The 18,887-nt window shown below is 33.6% G+C and overlaps 1 pseudogene; it reads right to left on the bottom strand.

Annotated features, from left to right (window-relative positions):
* The window catches only part of LOC102747475 (calcineurin B homologous protein 3 pseudogene), a 57,461-nt pseudogene that overhangs the window by 26,185 nt on the left and 12,389 nt on the right, over positions 1 to 18,887 (bottom strand).

Raw genomic sequence — 18,887 nt, 5'->3', positions numbered from 1 at the left:
AACAGGGCCACATCACTAACAGCTATTCACTATATTCTAGAAATCAATTTACTAAACAAACATGTGTACAGTGCATTTTATCATAGGAACTTAAGTTATAAACTAAGTTTTTTTTTTTTTTAAGATTTATTTGTTCATTTGAGAGAGCGAGAATGAGAGAGAGTACATGAGAGGGGGGAGGGTCAGAGGGAGAAGCAGACTCCCCGCCGAGCAGGGAGCCCAATGCGGGACTCGATCCAGGGACTCCAGGATCATGACCTGAGCCGAAGGCAGTTGCTTAACCAACTGAGCCACCCAGGCGCCCCTAAACTAAGTTTTATGATACTAAGCTCTGCCAGATATTTCTTGCCTTTAATCTAATTACTTGTCCAGGTGCAAAACAAAACAACAACAACAAAAGAATATTTAGAATGTCTGAATGTTCTCTTTGGAAAATCGTGAGGTGTTTTTCTTTTCTTTTTTTTTTTTTCAGGCTCAAACATGTTTTTTTTTTTTTCTATGCTTTCATCAGTTATTTGGTGATTTGCCAACTTGAACCTCATAAAGAATCCACTGGACAGACTTATTTCCTACCTAATCTGCATTTTTTTATGGCCCATTTTTCATACTTTTATTCTAACACTATTTGCAGTGATAATATTTGCAGGTTGCTCTCCCCAATTAAACTGTTCCTTGATAAAAGACACCATTATATTTATTTTGAAATACCTTGTATGTATTAGGTGCTCCAAAATGCTATGTGATTGAGTAAATGAATGAGAATCATAAAAAGTCACTTACTATATTCTGGGCCCTATTTGCCCCTAATTTCTCAACAGTGAATCTATGATTTAAGTTCTCTGAACTAACCAGTAATAGATTTTGCATTTTCTATTGCTTTCCCAGTAAAGGATATGTCAAGGGAACTGACCGATGGCTCAGGGCTAGACTAACATACCACTTATTGCAAGTAATATATAGAAATTAACTGAGAATCAGGATTTATGATTTTACTTTTCTTATTACCTGACTATATGTTAAGACTACAGTCAATCGATATTTTAATCATTCCCACTGTAAAAAGTAAATTAATAGGTTTTTTCAAAAAAGGGTCTATCTCATCCCTCTTCTCAAATAACTTGCCCTTTCAGCCCCCACCAATTCTGATAGCCCAGATTTGACTAGATTGCTGTCCATCATTTTGAATGGTCATACTGTTGCTTAACAGGGAATAAATCATACCCTAAAGCTGATAGACTTTCAACAGACAACCCAGTGAACAAAGGATACATTTTCACAAATTACATTGTAAAACTGTTGGGCTATAGTTTCCAGTGACATTACTTATGTAAGTAAATTTATTCATATTACAACAAAAATTAACCAAAAAATTATCATAATTTATTGTACAATGCCTATCAAAACACTTCATCATGAAAAGGCTATGTACATTAATTTATCTTTACAGGATATTACAAAAAGCCCTGGGGCCAAAGTTTTCAAAATAGAATTATCAGTTACCAATACGAGTCTATTTTATTTAATCACCTATCTGTAAATTGATGTTTTCAAGAATCAGCAAGCATGCAGCAAACTTGCTAAGTAGAGAGATTGGAAAGTGAAAACCTTTGCATATCTTCATTTTGATATAGACAAGAAAGAAACTATGGTTGCTAGGGGCAAAATACATAAAACTGCACGTGGTTGAATGCATAATAGACCTTAAGAATGCCAGCTATTTAAATAACAACTTTGAAAGCATATTAAAAGGCAGAACAAATAGGGCGCCTGGGTGGCTCAGTCGGTTAAGTGACTGCCTTTGGCTCAGGTAGTGATCCTGGAGTCCCTGGATCGAGTCCCGCATCGGGCTCCCTGCTCGGCGGGGAGTCTGCTTCTCCCTCTGACCCTCCCCCCTCTCATGTGCTCTCTCTCTCTCATTCTCTCTGTCTCAAATAAATAAATAAAATCTTTAAAAAAAAAAAAGGCAGAATAAAAAACTCTTTCCTCCTTTGACAACTACCTAGACCACACTTTTCTTGTAAAAACAGTAGAGGATATGCCGCCAACTAAAATGAAAGCTTTGTTTCTTCTCTTTTGCATATGAGCTCTCAATTGATGTATAAAATATTTTGGGAAACAAAGCATAAGAGAGTCAAAATTACCAGGTTGATTTTGCTCTCAAAAACAGTTTTCTTCCACTTTTTGTGTAGTCTGTCAAGCCCATCATACTTTTGGCAGATGTAAGTCACCTCTTTTGAATCAGTTTCATGAAGCTGGTTAATGCTACTAGCAGCCACTGTTACCTGGAAATACACATCAGAGGTTTTTATTATTTTTATTAATAATGAGGTGAACTGACATTTAGAAAGTGCACATAACAGGCCTAGTGAGTTTCTCCCTATAATCACAAGATTTTAAAGGTATTTGGAAGATGTTTAAGGAGGACCCTGATTTGTTAAAAGAGTTAAGGATTTGGAATCAAAATATCTTAATTGTTTCATGTATATTTCAGAGGAAAAGGTTTTTCTGTAAAAGGACAGATCATAAATTTTTTTTTTTAGAGGTTCAAGTTCCATGTATGTCCTCTTACTCGCCCTTATTCCCCCTCTTCCTTTTCTCTTACTCTCTTGCTAAAATCCTTTAAAATTTAAAAACTCCTTAGCTTGTGGGCTACATGTAGCCCACAGGTGTCATTTGCTGATACCTGAATTAATTCATTCAGCAGCTGTTTTTAAGTGATAAGGTCACCACCCTCATGAAACCAGCTGAAACAGAGGAATAAAAAAGTAGTTGCACCACAGTGTGTGTGGTGCCATGATGTCATCTGGTCTGCCAGACCCAACCCAGACGTTGAAAGTGAAGCAATTTGTGATAAAACGATTAGTAGAGAAGGTGGAGATTAGAAGTGAACAATTTCTAGGGAGAGAGAACAACCTCTACAAAGTCCTGAAACAGACAGAGTTGGTAGAACTGAGGTATTGCATGATTGTACATGACCTAGAATGGTGAGAACACTGGGGAGAAGGATGGGAGAGCCTTGGAGACAGAGCATGTGAGGACTTATAGGCCATGTTGAGTTTAATCTGTCAGGCAATGGGAAGGTATTAAAGCAATTTAATAAAGAATATAAAGTGAGAAGATTTGGATTTTAGAAATACCCCTTTGGTTGCAAAGGCGGGATTAAATTGGAAAAATTCAAAACAGGAGGGAGATCACCACTTAGGAAACCATGGCAGTGAGATATGGAAAAGTAGGTAAAGTTGAGTAACCAAATGTGGAAGGACTCAAGTTAAAATCCCATTTTTAAAGTCACTCACTCTCTTGGCATCTATAAAATGGAACTAATGATATTTCCTACCTGTTTGTCTTAGAAGGATTTTGTGAAGCGTAATTGAAATGATGTTTATAAAATGACTTACCAACTCGCAGGTGCTGTAGTTTTCATTAGTTAAGTTAAAATGTTTACACACAATAACTTTGATAAGATTATACCTTGAATAACATTCAAGGAGGAATGGACATTTGCAAACCCTATTTTATCTCTTCTCACCTAGATCTAGAGGCTCGGAATGTGCTCCAGCAAAGCCTCCTGGTGGTTTGGGGTCTATCACAAGCTGATTCCCCATATCTAGCCCATTTGTAGCCTCCTAAGTTTATTTTAGAACTGGAAAACTGGCAAATAACTGATTATCTAAAAATATGCCCCAGAATTGCTAAGGAGCACTGCTTTTGTTTAGATTAGAAAAGAAATACCATAGCTGCTTAGTGTAAATCTCAAGGGCATCCAAAGACCTCAGAGCAAAGAATGGAACTTCTTTGTTTGGGATAAGCAAAGATTTTTTTTTTTTTTTTCCAGAGAGGTAAGGGAAGAGGAGTGCAAAGAGGAAATAGGCGACAGTGAGGAGAGGGACCTAGGAAGTATCTGCTATACGGGGAGGTAGCCAGGAGAGGAACCCACGGAACTACAGAAATTTCAATCTTATAGGTGTTGATGGCATGAAAGGCAGAGACCATTCCACCCTGTCCCATTACTTAGCTTCTTCAACACATCAATAGTCATGCCATATTTGTGGATATTTTGTGAGAAGTAGATGTTGTAGATAATTGTTGTAGTTGTGGGTGGAAATAAGCAAGGGAGTTGCATTTTGTAAGAGTAGCATGTGGAAGTAGGAGATCCAGTAATAAGAGGAGATCATGAGAATGTAAATCCCTTGCATATCTGAAGAAAGCTTGAGAGAGTTTTGGATTTGCGTAAGTCAGGGAGTTGAGTTGAGGTCTTGTAGCCAGTACATAAAACTCCAAGGAACAGAGTGCTTCTCAGCTGATGCTTTTGGTTGCAGATTATCATGAATTATCAGCAAGCTTTGTTTCAGGTAAACAAGTCTACAGCTAAGAACACTGGAAACCACCTATTGATGTGAAGCATTTAGAGATAACCAGCTATTAACGCAACTGAATTATGAGATTGTATATTCTTCATACTTAGTAGTACAACCTATTAAATATCCAGATAAACTTCAAGTTTCTTGTGAACCCATGCTCTGTTTTTGAAAATTACCTATTTTGTCTCTTTCTTGATATATAAAGTGTAAAATATTGGAAATAAACGGATTTCTTTCCATATGATCATTTGAAAACTACAAATATGAAACAACATTTATATGACTTCTGGGAAGAAGATATTAGTTTATTCACTGTATTGATGGAGCAATGAAATGAATAAAATATTAATAGCTAATGTAACCGGTGATGTTCTAAGAAGTAGTAAACTTCATAGCTCTTTCTTGCACACTATAATTACAAACTAACATGTAGATTGAGCACTGGATTAAATCCCTATGGTTTAATGACTAGGTCTATGACTAGGGTAGCTCTGGGACCTTTAATAAATTAATTCATTTCTCTGACTCTCTGTTTTTTCATCTGTAAGATGGATTGTTGAATATAATGATTTTTAAATATCACAATCTTAAAATTTTGTTTCTTTTGTGAATTGCAATGGAAAGACCAGAAATATGCTGTTTACACCTTTTTCTTAGTGACAGTTAGAAATTTCTCTCAGCATCATAAATTCATAGTTGTATAGATGGAATTACTTATTACCCTTACAACTCTTAAGATCATAAAATAACAGAGTTTATTCCATTAAAACTCTACTTTGATACAATATGATCGATATATATCAAAGTGGTCTTAATTCTAGAACATTTCCCATGACATAGAATTCATTATTGATATCTATGTGCCTATTTGCTGGCATCAGGTCCTATGACTTGTCTGAGATATTTATTTTGATGTCAGTTTAAGATGATAACTGTTAGAGACTTTACTGTAAAGATAATGAAAGGTCCCTCTCCTCCTTGCTCTGTGATTACCGATCCAAAAAAAGGGGCTGTTTTCTCTTTTTTCTCCAATTCATTATCTACCCTGTTATTTTCCTTTTATTTCTGATTTTCACACACAGACACAGACATGCACACACACACAGACATGCAGATTCTTCCCAGCAAATAGATAGAAGAAATATTGTGCACCAGTAACTAGATCAGTAAGGTCATATAAAGCTAATATGGAAAGAGCTGGCTTCTATCCATCTGTACATAACAATGCATGGTCAGTCAGAGCTAGATTCACGTGTTTAATTTTTTGTCACTTCTAATTCAGTAGTAGAAAGAAAACAGGAATAAGCATTTTGGTTTTAAGACGACAAGAATTCTTGAAACATCATATGCATTTGTCTTAAGAAAGATTTGTAAATAGCATGCTCTTACCTTTACATAGATGGTACCATTTTGAATACCAAGCAACCCTTTTTTGAGTACAGATTTGCAGCCTTTATCCCTGAAAATATTTCAATAAGTATAACTAAATAACAGGCTCGAAGCTCAATACTCTTTCAGTGACAGAAAAATGTTGAAGGTGGACTCATTGTTCAATATGAGGGAGGTGCCAAATGAATGAAAGAACCAGTTACAGAGAAGAAACAGTAGAGTCTGGGCAAGTTGCCTAAAGGAACGCTTAGGTTGAACCTTCATACTGGAATTGAAAATGTGAATTATTTTCTCTTCATTTTTTTCCCCTGGATTCTAACAATAAAGACAGTCTTTAAACTTGTGTTGTTTCTTGTTCTTTTATCAAGGCAGAAAAAGGCAACAAGAGAGTAGGCTTTTGAGTCAGAAAGCCCAGCACTTGAATCCAAGTACTACTACTCATTATATGATCCTTGTGAATATACTTAATAAGTTTAATTTCAGTTTTCTCATTGAGAAATTAGTTATGAAAATAATTCTCTTATATGGTATTATGAGAATTAAACAAGAAAATTAACTATAAATGTTATACTATGTGCCTTGTACAAATACATTTCTTAATAAAATATATCTATTATTGTTATTTGAATATATTGAGTACATATGTTGAATTTGAGCATATATATTGAGGAGCCACTAAATACAAAGCTTCCCCTCTATTTTAAATAGTATGAATGAACAAACAGCCAAGATGACTATATATTCAAAATTATGTATTGGAATAAAACGTGTAAATTGGGACACTTCTGTATTTTCAGAACTATGGAGCTGTAGGACGGTTGAGTTTATCATGTGTTGCAAATTCTTTGGATGCTTAGAGAATGAGGCCAATTTATTTATGAGAATAACTGTTTTTAAAAGGCTAAGACAAAAATCACATAGGTAATTTATGCTGGATATCCTCTATTTGCCCCATCACATCCTTTTTCTGATCTTCTCAACCCTGGTCTATAACCCATTAGACCAACTTCATTGTCTATATTAACTGTTTCTCTTGTTCACTGACTTTGACTTGAGGTCAATCAATAGGAAGCACCAGCAGGAGATTAAAAAGAAGCGGGAAAAAATGATCATATAAAGAATTAAAAATCTGGAGGATTTACAAATCTTGATACTAAAATATTTTATAAAGCTACTGTAATCATGACAGTGTAGAATTGGTATAGAGATCGATTAAAGACCGACTTAATAGAATGGAGTCCAGAAAATATGTGTAAAATCCACACACATATATGAATTTTGCCAATGTATGAAGTTACTTCAATTAGAAAAGAAGAGCTTTGTTTTTTGTTTGTTTTAACAAATGGTGCTTGAACAATTGGAGATTTCTATGAAAAACAAAATGGACCCCTATTTCACTCTACAAAATTATTTTTAGATGAATCTTAGACCTAATATAAAAGCTGGAATCATAAAGATTCTACTAGAAATTATAGGAAAATAGCCTTATGAACTTGGGGCAGGCAGAAATTTCTCTCTCTTTTTTTAAGTGTGAAAGGATATATTTATTCAGAATGAAAATAGAAATAAAAATAAATAATAAATTTTAGGGGCGCCTGGGTGGCTCAGTTGGTTAAGCGACTGCCTTCGGCTCAGGTCACGGTCCTGGAGTCCCGGGATCGAGTCCCACATCGGGCTCCCTGCTCGGCAGGGAGTCTGCTTCTCCCTCTGACCCTCCTCCCTCTCATGCTCTCTGTATCTCATTCTCTCTGCCTCAAATAAATAAAAATTTAAAAAAAATCTAAAAAAAAATAATAATAAATTTTAAAATGCCAACAAATACTACAAGCATCACAAAATCCAGGAAACTAACATTGTATAGACCCATCATTAATTATCTTCTTGGCATATTTATACAATACTTTTTCCCAAATATTTTCTAGCTGCAAACAGTTTGATTGCTGTCTCAAAAGACAGTTTTGTAATTTTTTCTATAGGGAAAACACAAAGATAATTTAAACTTTCCTCTAATATGGTTGATGAAAAACATTTCAATTTTTGACTTTTTAGAAAATTTTTTTCAGCTTCACAAATTGTTATTGGTAATGTCACATAAATTCTTAGGATTGCTTTCAAATTTGTGAAAAAAAATCTCATTCAGTTTTATTTAAGACCCGTAAGACTTTAGAACATTTCAGATTTTCTTGTGCAACACCTAATCTTAAATATTCTTTGAAATGATAGCATGCATCAACTATTTTGTTGTCAAAGTTCTCATTATGTGCACATAATATAAGAATTTTGTTATCTCCACTTATGTTATATTTTATAGAAATGTATAAAATGTATAACTTGATTTAATATTTTGGTGGAAATGCATAAAACACATAATTTGTCACATGGAAGTACCAGCTGTTTGTAGTACTGGTTAAGGTTTGGGATCATAAATAAAAGAATTCTTATATATTCTTTGTTTTCCAGCTTTATTGAGGTATAATTGACAAAAACAATATATGTTTAAGATGTACAATGATTTGATATACATACACATTGTGAAATAATTACCACAATCAAGCTAACATGACCTTCACCTCACACACTTACGTTCCTTTTTGGGAGTGGGGAGAACACTTAGGATCTACCCTCTAGCATATTTCAAATATGTAATACAGTATTATTAACTGTAGTCACCATATTGTACATTCAATTCCCCAGAACCCATTCATTTTATAACTGAAATTTCTTTGACCAGTATCCAATTCCCCATACCACCTCCCAGCCCTTGGCAATTACCATTCTATTCTCTGTTTCCATGACTTTGAATTTTTTCAATTCCACGCATAAGTGAGATCATACAGTATTTGTCTTTCTGTGTTTAACTTATTTTACATAACATACTATCCTCCAAGTCCAATCTGTGTGATTACAAATGGCAGAATTTCTTTCTTTTATATGGCTGAAAAATATCCAATTGTGTGTATGTATGTGTATCACATTTTCTTTATCCATTCATCCATCAATGGACACTTCAATATCTTGGCTATTGTAAATAATGCTGCAGTGAACATAAGAGTACAGATATCTCTTAGAAATAGAAATTTTGCTTCCTTTAGGTATAAACCCAAATGTGCGATTGCTGTTCATATGGTAGTTCCATTTTTTTGAAGGACTTCTATAATGTTTTCCATATATTATATTTGCCATAACACTGTTTATCATAATTTCTCATTTATATTCCCACCCACAGTGTACTAGGGTTCCCTTTTTTCAACATCCTCACCAACATTCATCATCTCTCGTCTTTTTGATAATGGACATCCTAACAGGTGTGAGGTGATGTTTTTTTATTGTGATTTGATTTTCATATCCCTGATGATTAGAGATATTAAGTAATACCTCTTGGTTATTTGTATTTGGAAAAATGTCTATTCAAATCATTTGCCCATTTTTAAATCTTTTTTTTTTTTTTAGTATTGAGTTACATGAGTTCCTTATACCTTTTGGATATTAGCCCCTTACCAAATGTATGGTTTGTACATATTTTCTCCTATTCCATTGGTTGCCTTTTCATTTAGTTTGATGTAGCCCACTTTTTTCCTTTGCTTTTGTTGCCTGTGCTTTTGGTGTCATATCCAAAAAATCATTGTCATGACCAATATCAAGAAGGTTTTCCCCGGGGCGCCTGGGTGGCTCAGTCGTTAAGCGTCTGCCTTCGGTCATGATCCCAAGGTCCTGGGATCGAGCCCCACATTGGGCTCCCTGCTCTGCGGGAAGCCTGCTTCTCCCTCTCCCACTCCCCCTGCTTGTGTTCCCTCTCTGGCTGTCTTTCTCTCTGTCAAATAAATAAAACCTTTAAAAAAAAAAAAAAGAAGATTTTCCCCAATGATTTCTTACAGGAATTTTAAGTTTCAGGTCTTACTTTTTTTTTTTCAGGTCTTACATTTAAGTCTTCAATCTATCACAAGGTAATTTTTGTGTATGGTGTAAGATAAGGGTCCAATTTCGTTCCTTTGCATGTGGATATTCAGTTTTCTCAGCACCATTTTTTAAAGAGACTGTCCTTTCCCTATTGTGACTCTTGGTGCCCTTGTCAAAGATTAGTTCAATGTATATGTGTAGTTTTATTTCTGAGCCGTCTAGTCTGTTCCATTGGTCCACACGTGTTTTATGCCAGTTTCATACTGCTTTGACTACTACAGCTTTGTAATATAGTTTGAAGTCAGGAAGTATGATGCCTCCAGTTTTGCTCCTCTTGCTCAAGATTGCTTTGGTTATTTGGAGTCTTTGTGTTTTTATATTTCTGTGACAAATGTCATCAGAATTTTTATATGGATTGCATTGAATCTCTAGATTGCTTTGAATAGTATGGATATTTTAACAATATTAATTTTTCCAGTCCATGAACACAGGATACTTTTCCATGTATTTGTGATTAATTGCTTTCATCAGTGACTTATTAGTTTCAGTGTAAAGATCTTCCACCTCTTTGGTCAAATTTATTTCTAAAATTTTATTCTTTTTGATGCAGTTGTAAGGGAGATTGTTTTCTTAATTTTTTAGGACTGTTCGTTGTTAGTGTAGAGAAATGCAACTAACTTGTGTATATTGTTTTGTATTCTACAGCTTGACTGAGTTTGTTTTTTACTTCTAACAGTTTCTTGGTGGAATCTTTAGAGTTTTCTACACATAAGATCATTTCATCTGCAAATGGTAACAGTTCTTTCTTTCTGATTTGGATGCCCTTTATTTCTCTTTCTTTCCTAATTGCTCTGGCTAGGACTTCCAGCTCTACATTAAGTAGAAGTGGTGAGAGTGGTACTGTGTATTGTTCTTGATCTCAGGGGGAAAGTTTTTAGCCTTTCACCACTAAGTATGATGTTAACAATGGCCTTGCTGTATGTGGCATTTATTATGTTGAAGTACTTTCCTTGTATCCCTAATTTATTGAGAGTTTTTATTATAAAAGGATGTTGAATTTTGTTAAATGTGTGTTGTTGTTGTTGTTGTTGTTGTTTTGCTGTTTATTGAGATAATCAATGTTTTTATCCTTCATTCTGTTAATGTGGTGCATCACATTTATTGATTTATGTTGAAACATCCTTGTACACTAGGGATAAATCCTTCTTTATCTTCACATGATCCTTGTAATGTACTGTTGAGTTTGGTTTGCTAATATTTTGTTGAGGATTTTCTTGTAGTTTCCTTATCTGGCTTTGGTATCAGGCCAATGCTGGTCTGTGCTGAGTGGGGCTGAAACCAGGATATGGGCCACTACAGGGTACATAGTCAGGACCAAGGTCAGCAAGCCCATTACCTGAAGCATGGGCAGGAATGGCTCCTCCTTGTCAGTTGGTGCTGGTGGCAAGACCAAGACCAAACAGTGCTGTAGCTGAGTCCACAGAGAGACAGGGCTATTTCCGATCTACAGCTAGGATTATGGTCTGCAAGCCTGTCACCTAGACATGGGCCTGCTCTCTTGAAGTGGCTTCCTTTGGTTTGGCTTCCAGTGGAGTTTTGCAACTTTCTACCTAGAACCAAAAGCACTTTTGACTGTGGATGACTGACACACTATTGCTGTGGGAGAATACAAGCTGGGGACTTGTGTTCCTCCATCTTTATGATGTCACTCTCTAGATAAAGACCAATTTATATTATAAATTGTGTAAACCAGAAAAGAAAAAAGATTGATAAATTTTAATTCATTAAAATAAAATATTTTGAACACCAAGATGTACCATTAATAATTCTTTTACAATGTGTATACATCAAATCATCATATTGTATACTTATTAAATAGCTTACAATCTTTGTCAATTATACTTCATTAAAGCTGGAGAAAAAAAGGTATCACTAATAAAATAGTCAATTTCCAGATGAGGAAAATATATTTTCAAAACACATATCAGAAAGAGAACTCATATCCAAAAATATAAAAAATTATAAGTCAATAATTAAAAAAGATAATTTATTTAAAAAATGGTCAAACAAAATGTAAACTGGTGCAGCCACTCTGGAAAATAGTATGGAGTTTCCTCAAAAAGTTAAAAATAGAACTACTCTATGATCCAGCAATTGCACTAGTAGATATTTACCCAAAGAATACAAAAACACTAATTTAAAGGTATACATGCACTTCAATGTTTATAGCAGCATCACCTACAATAGCCAAACTATGAAAACAGCCCAAGTACCCATTGATAGATGAATGGATAAAGAAGAAGTGGTATATATATAATGGAATATTCCTTAGCCATAAAAAACAAGGAAATATTGCCATTTGCAATGACATGGATGGAGCTAGAGAATATAATGCTAAGCAAATAAATCAGTCAGAGAGAGACAAATACTATATGATTTCACTCGTAAGTGGAATTTAAGAAACAAAACAGACCAGCAAAGGGAAAAAAAGAGAGAGAGGCAAACCAAGAAAGGGATTCTTAACTATAGAGAGCAAACCAATGGTTACCAGAAGGGATGTGGGTATGGTGATGGGGATTAAGGAGTACACTTGTGATGAGCACAGCATAAGGGTGATGTATGAAAGTGTTAAATTACTATATTGCATACCTGAAACTAATACAACACTGTATGTTAACTAATTGGAATTAAAATAAAAACTTCTAAAAAATGGTCAAAGGACTTTAATTTTCATTTCACTAAAGAAGATACAAAATGGTCTATAAACACACATACAGGTTTTTACACCATTAATCTTCAGGAAAATACAAATTAAAATCACAATGAAACACCATTTTACACTTTGTATAAAACTAAGACTTAAAAGGTGATCATATAAATGTTGGCAAATTTGTGGAGTAATTGAATCTCTCATTCTTCAATGGTGTGAATAAAAAATGGTGCAACTGCTTTGAGAACTGTTTGAAATTTTCTCATGAACTTAAATATAAATCTACCCTATGATTTAGCAATTCTACTACTAAATATTTACCTCAGATAAATAAGCATATATGTTTATACAAAGAGTTATATAAGAATATTGATAGCAGCTTCAGTGATAATAGCTAGAGCTAGAAACAATACAAATACCCATTGAGAGTTAAGTGGATAACAAATTATGATATATTCACAAAATAACACATTCCTCAGGAATAAATATGAACAAAGTACTAACAATTTCAACAACAGGAATAAATCTCAAAACTATTATACTAGTGAAAGAATCCAGACACAAAAAATACATACTATTTGATTTTATGTTTATGAAAGCTAAGAACAAGCATACCTAATATACAGTTTTAGAATACTTCTTGATTACCTCTCAAAGGTGTTAAACTGACTAGGAATAGCATGAGGGAAATTTCTGGGGTGAAAATATCTCTCTTTCCTGGAGTTATAGTTACACAAGTTTATACAATTATCAAAAATCATCAATCTGGGCATAATGTTATACATATATCATGCTTCAAAAGTGACAACTTGTTGAAGATGTAGGTAAATTTGAGAAAAGCAACATGGTGTGCATATAAAGGAGACAGAAGAGACTTGAGAGCAGGAAACTATGGACAAGTTCTAACATACGTGTTAAAGGGAAGAAAGGCACATGGAGAAAAGAAAGAAAGAGAGAATGAGATAAACCATCAACATGATTAAAAAGAATAACTGGAAAGACAATGAAATCTTGTCATGATGTACAAAAAAAAATAGAATTAGAAAAATTAAATGGTAAATAATGAATAGGATCTAACTAGGGGATTTAGAAATCTGAAACAAGGGTACTATGAGAAAGCTTATATAGGGTATAGAGAGGTATAATGAAGTCGCCACTTTCCTGATCAATTCTAGCTCCAAAGTTAACATTACTCTAGCTTTGAAATCTGTGCTGAGAGAAGAATCTTTCAATTCTGACAGAAAGAGAGAGAGAGGGAATAATTTTCCTTACTTTTATATTTTTCATGTTGTGAATACTCAAATACATTTTTTAGTGTTTATAATTATTTTAAGAAAAAATATTTTGCCTTTTTCCTGCTAGTTCCTCACCACAATAAGTCACTATATGGTTATTTATACTAGAATGATATGTTAATTTACTCATTTGCATCATTTATGATACTCTTCCCAGAAAGAGGAAAACATTTTTACATTTGATTAAACACACCTTGTATGATTTAATAGCAATCTTTAAACTTATTCCTCATCTTGGTATTTTCTAGCAGTTCTGCTGCCCTTGACCTCTTATATGTAAAAAGAGCAAAAAAGATCTTCAGCAGCTGGTAAGGAGGACAGCTTTATATTATTGTCATAATGTGTGCATGGGTCAATTGCCAGGTATAAAATAACCATTTAAAATAAAAGATTTTTCTGCACTAAAACTGTATTCATTGTTTTAGTTTGGTTTTTCTTTTAATTATTTAGATTTCACCTTGCCTGTCACTGTATCACTATAATGACTCAACAGAAGTCAAAACCATTCACAACATTTACACATGTATACTCTTTGAACTACATAACTATTTCCATTAGCAATTATTTTTGCATTGCTTATGACATTTCTTGCATCACACCTTAAAATATTCCTTGATTCCTGTATTTATTTTTCCTGCTTAAAAAAATTAATTTCTTTTATCTGACATTATCGTCAACAAATTCAGTACTAATAATGGTCTATCTTCTAATACCTTAATCCTGCAGCTTCTTAATCTCCTCAAAATCAATGACTATCTTCCCTAAGAGTTGCTTTTGTGTGTACTTGGTCCTGACTCCCTCAGGAAGATAAAATACATTTCTTCTCTCTTTCCATTGCATTTTGTATAATACAATGATAATCATCACACTAAGTTGCAATGAATTATATGTTAGTTTCCACTGTTAAATTGCCAACAACTGGAACTATTTAATTTACAAAAATGCATATTCTTAAAACCATATAGACTTTTGTCCTTTTATCCATTTTCCCACCCCTTCTAAGTTTGTTTTTTGTACTCAGGGTTACAGTTTTTTTCATCTCCTATTCTTCTCAGTCATACCCTATTTTATTACTACTACCTAACCTACATACAGTATAGCTAAAGGGAAGGAGAAAATAAGATATGGGAAGTGCCACCTCAGGAATAGGTCCCCATGTAATAATATGACTGTGATGGGTTCACTATAGTTTAGGTAGTGGTCCACAGTGTTTTACCTATATGCCCAATGAGGGATGGTTAAAGAAAATGTGATATATATTACATGAATGGACTTGGAGGGCATTATGCTAGGTGAAAAAGGCCATACAGAGAAAGACAAATATTTCATGGTATTGCTTACACATGGAATCTAAAGGGAAAAAAAAAGTTGATTACAATAGAAATAGGGTAGAATGGTGGTTACTAGGGGCTGGGGGTGGGGTAAATGGGAAGATATTGGTCAAAGGGTACAAATTTTCAGTTATAAGATAAATAAGTTCTGAGAATCTAATGTGCAGCACAGCAACTATAGTTAATAATACTATATTGTATATTTGAAAGTGACTATTCCACCAACAAAATGGTAATTATATGAGGTGAAGGTGTTAACTTATTGCAGTGTGATAAACATTTCACAATATATACATACATGTATGAAATCATCACATTGTATACCTTGAATTTATATAGTGTTATATGTCAATTAAATCTCAATAATTTGAAAAAAAGAATATATAGGGTAATACAAAAATATCCAGGAACCAATATGGTAAACTTTACTATGTCTGACATCCTATTTAAAAACTTCATTGTGTCCAACATTCAATAAAAAATTATCAGCCAGGCAAAATCTCAGGAAAATATAACCCATAGTAAGAAAATGAATTAATCAACACAAAACTATATCTGGCAGAGTTATAACAATAATCAGATCAGGATATTTAAAAAGTTATTATAGCTTTATTCTCTATGTTCAAAAACCTATTGGAAATTGAACATGTTAAGTAGAGACATGGAAGAGGTAACAGAGATTAAATTGAAGTTCTAAAAATGAAAACCACAATGCCTGGAGATAAAAATACATGGTATAGGAACAACAGCAGATTAGACACTGAAGAAGAAAAATTAAGTGAACTTGAAGACAAAGTAATTGAAACTATCCAAAACAAAACAAAAAATAAGAAAAGAGCATTTAAGAAATTAATGGAGCATTAGTGAATTGCAGAACAACTCCAAACCACTTATTAAATGTATATTGAAGTCCCTAAGGGAAGTTGTGGGGAGAGGTACAAAATAAATATCTGAAGAAATAATGACCAGGGACACCTATGTGGCTCAGTTGGTTGAGCATCTGCCTTCGGCTCAGGTCATGATCCCAGGGTCCTGGGATCGAGTCTTACGTAGGACTCCCTGCTCAGCGGGGAGCTTGCTTTCCCTCTGCCTGCTGCTCCCCCTGCTTGTGCTCTCTCATGCTATCTGTCAAATAAATAAAATAAAATCTTAAAAAAAAGAAATAATGACCAAACTTTTTTTCAAATTTAAATAAAAATTAAAAACTCACAGGTACAGGAAACTTAACAAATGGCAACACAAACAATATGAAGAAAATTATACCAAAGTATATAAAAACCAAACTAGTGATAAAAAAGAAATTTGTTTACATTGTCAGATAAAAATAACACATTATGTATAGAGGAACATAGATAAGTAAGAAAGCAGATTTCTTGTTGGAAACAATGTTAGCTAGAAAACGAGAGAGAAATGTTTTTAAATTACTGAAAGAAATATACTTTTAATCTATAACCAATGAAAATACCTTTCAAAAATGAAGGAACAGTATAACTTTTTCAGATGTACAAAAACTGAAGGTTTCCACCACCAGCAGACTCATACTACAAGTATTAAGGGCAGTCTTCAGAAAAAAAGAAAATGAAACTAGGTGGAAATCTGAATCTACACAAAGAAAGGAGAAGCACTGAAGGTGGCAACAACATGGATAAATATATAAATACTTTGTAATTTTGTGTAAATCTCTTTAAAATAAAATTGCTTTTATTTTTTTAGGTAGGCTTAACACTCACCATGAAGCACAATGGGGGGCTTGAACTCACGACCCTGAGATTGAGACCTGAGATGAGGTCAAGAAACAGACTCTTAACTGACTGAGCCACCCAGGTGCTCCTAAAACAAAATTATAATACAGTGAGTGGTTTATAACCTATGTAAAGCTAAAATATTTGTAACAGTGTAATACAAAACAAAAATAATACAGTGAGTGGTTTATAACATATGCAAAACTAAAATACTTAGTAACAGAATAAAGGTTAGGAGGGAAGAAATGGATACACTATTGTAAGGTTTTAACACTGTATATTAAGTGGTATGACATCATTTGAGGATACACTGTGACTGGTTAAATCTATATACTGTAAATCTTAAAAGAACCACTAACATTAAAAAAATAAGGAATTATAGTTAATAATCTAACAAAGGAGAATCATAAGAGCATACAATTAATCTATAATAGGACAGAAAATGAAAATGAGGGGGACAAAGAGCAGATGGCATAAATAGAAAACAAATAGCAAATGATAGATTTAAACCTAACAGCATCAATTAAAAGTGTTTAAAGAAACTGATCTAAATATTCCAAATTAAAAAGAGAGATTTTCAGATTGAATATAAAAACAACTCCCCACTAAATGTTGCCAACAAGAAACACTCTTTAAATATAAGAAAAGTAGGTTACAATTTAAAAAATGGAAAAGAGATACTCCATGCTTTAATTTAAAAAGGTCCAGAGTGGTTACATTACTATCAAATTAATATTTCAAAGCAAGAAATAGCAAGGGCAAATAAGGTCATTTCATAATGATAAAGAATTACATTCTTCAAGAGGATTTGACAATTCTGAATGCTTACACACTTAGAGCTTCAAAAAACACAAGGCAAAAACTGATAGAATTGCAAAGAAAAATAAACAAATCCACAATTATAATGATACTTCAATAACCCTCTCACAATAATTAATAGAATTAATTAATAAAATGATTATACAGAAAATCAATAAGAATATGGATTTGAGCAATCCTATCAACCATCTTGACCTATTAGCATTTATAGAAAATCCCACATAAATACAAAAGAATACACATTCTTTTCAAATGTAAATGGAAATCTTATAAAAATATATCATATTCCGAGCAACAGAACAGGTGTCAACATATATGAAGGACTCGAGTCATATAAAGCATGTTCTCTGACCAAGATCAAACTATTTTGATAATAATACTTGGGCACTATTTGCCCTTTTTTTCACTCTCATTTTCTCATGAGTTTACAGTGGAGTTTTCCAGAATCTACGTTATGTGTGATATTGCAGAAACAGATATGAAAATCCAACTGTCTTTTATTAAGCCATAGGTTAAAGATATTTTCAAAAATTTAAAATAATTCTTACCACTCTACTCCCTAACATTTTTTCAGAAATGTGGTTATACCATAAAATATACTAATTATATTGATATATAAGACTTGATTGTTGTTCTAAATTATTTAATACAAATTTCTAAAATTTCTCATTTTCTAACCTTGTAAATGTTGATAGATAAAACTCATATAAAGAAAGGTCCTCTTTGGAGATTTCAGTGGACTTTTTTAAATTTAATTTTATTATGTTATGTTAATCACCATACATTACATCATTTAGTTCTTGATGCAGTATTCCATGATTCATTGTTTGCATATAACACCCAGTGCTCTATTCAATACATGCCCTCTTTAATACCCATCACCAGGCTAACCCATCCCCCCACACTCCCCCCTCTAGAACCCTCAGTTTGTTTCTCAGAGTCCATGGTCTCTCATGGTTCGTCTCCCCCTCCAATTCCCCCCCTTCATTTTACCCTTCCTACTATCTTCTTTTTTTTAACATATAATGTATTATTTGTTCCAGAGGTACAGGTCTGTGGTTCAACAGTCTTACATACTTCACAGCACTCACCATAGCACATACCCTTCCCAATGTCTATCACCCAGCCACCCCATCCTTCCTGCCCCCCACCACTCCAGCAACCCTCAGTTTGTTTCCTGAGATTAAGAATTCCTCATATCAGTGAGGTCATATGAAACATGTCTTTCTCTGATTGGCTTATTTCACTCAGCATAATACCCTCTATTTCCATCCACATCATTGCAAATGGCAACATTTCATTCCTTTTGATAGCTGCATAATATTCCATTGTATATGTATACC

Source organism: Leptonychotes weddellii, chromosome 1, assembly GCF_054177405.1.
Source record: "Leptonychotes weddellii isolate Sample4059 chromosome 1, ASM5417740v2, whole genome shotgun sequence".
NCBI lineage: Eukaryota > Metazoa > Chordata > Mammalia > Carnivora > Phocidae > Leptonychotes > Leptonychotes weddellii.
Note: the sequence above shows the minus strand (reverse complement) of the source record. Positions and strands in the feature narration are given on the sequence as shown.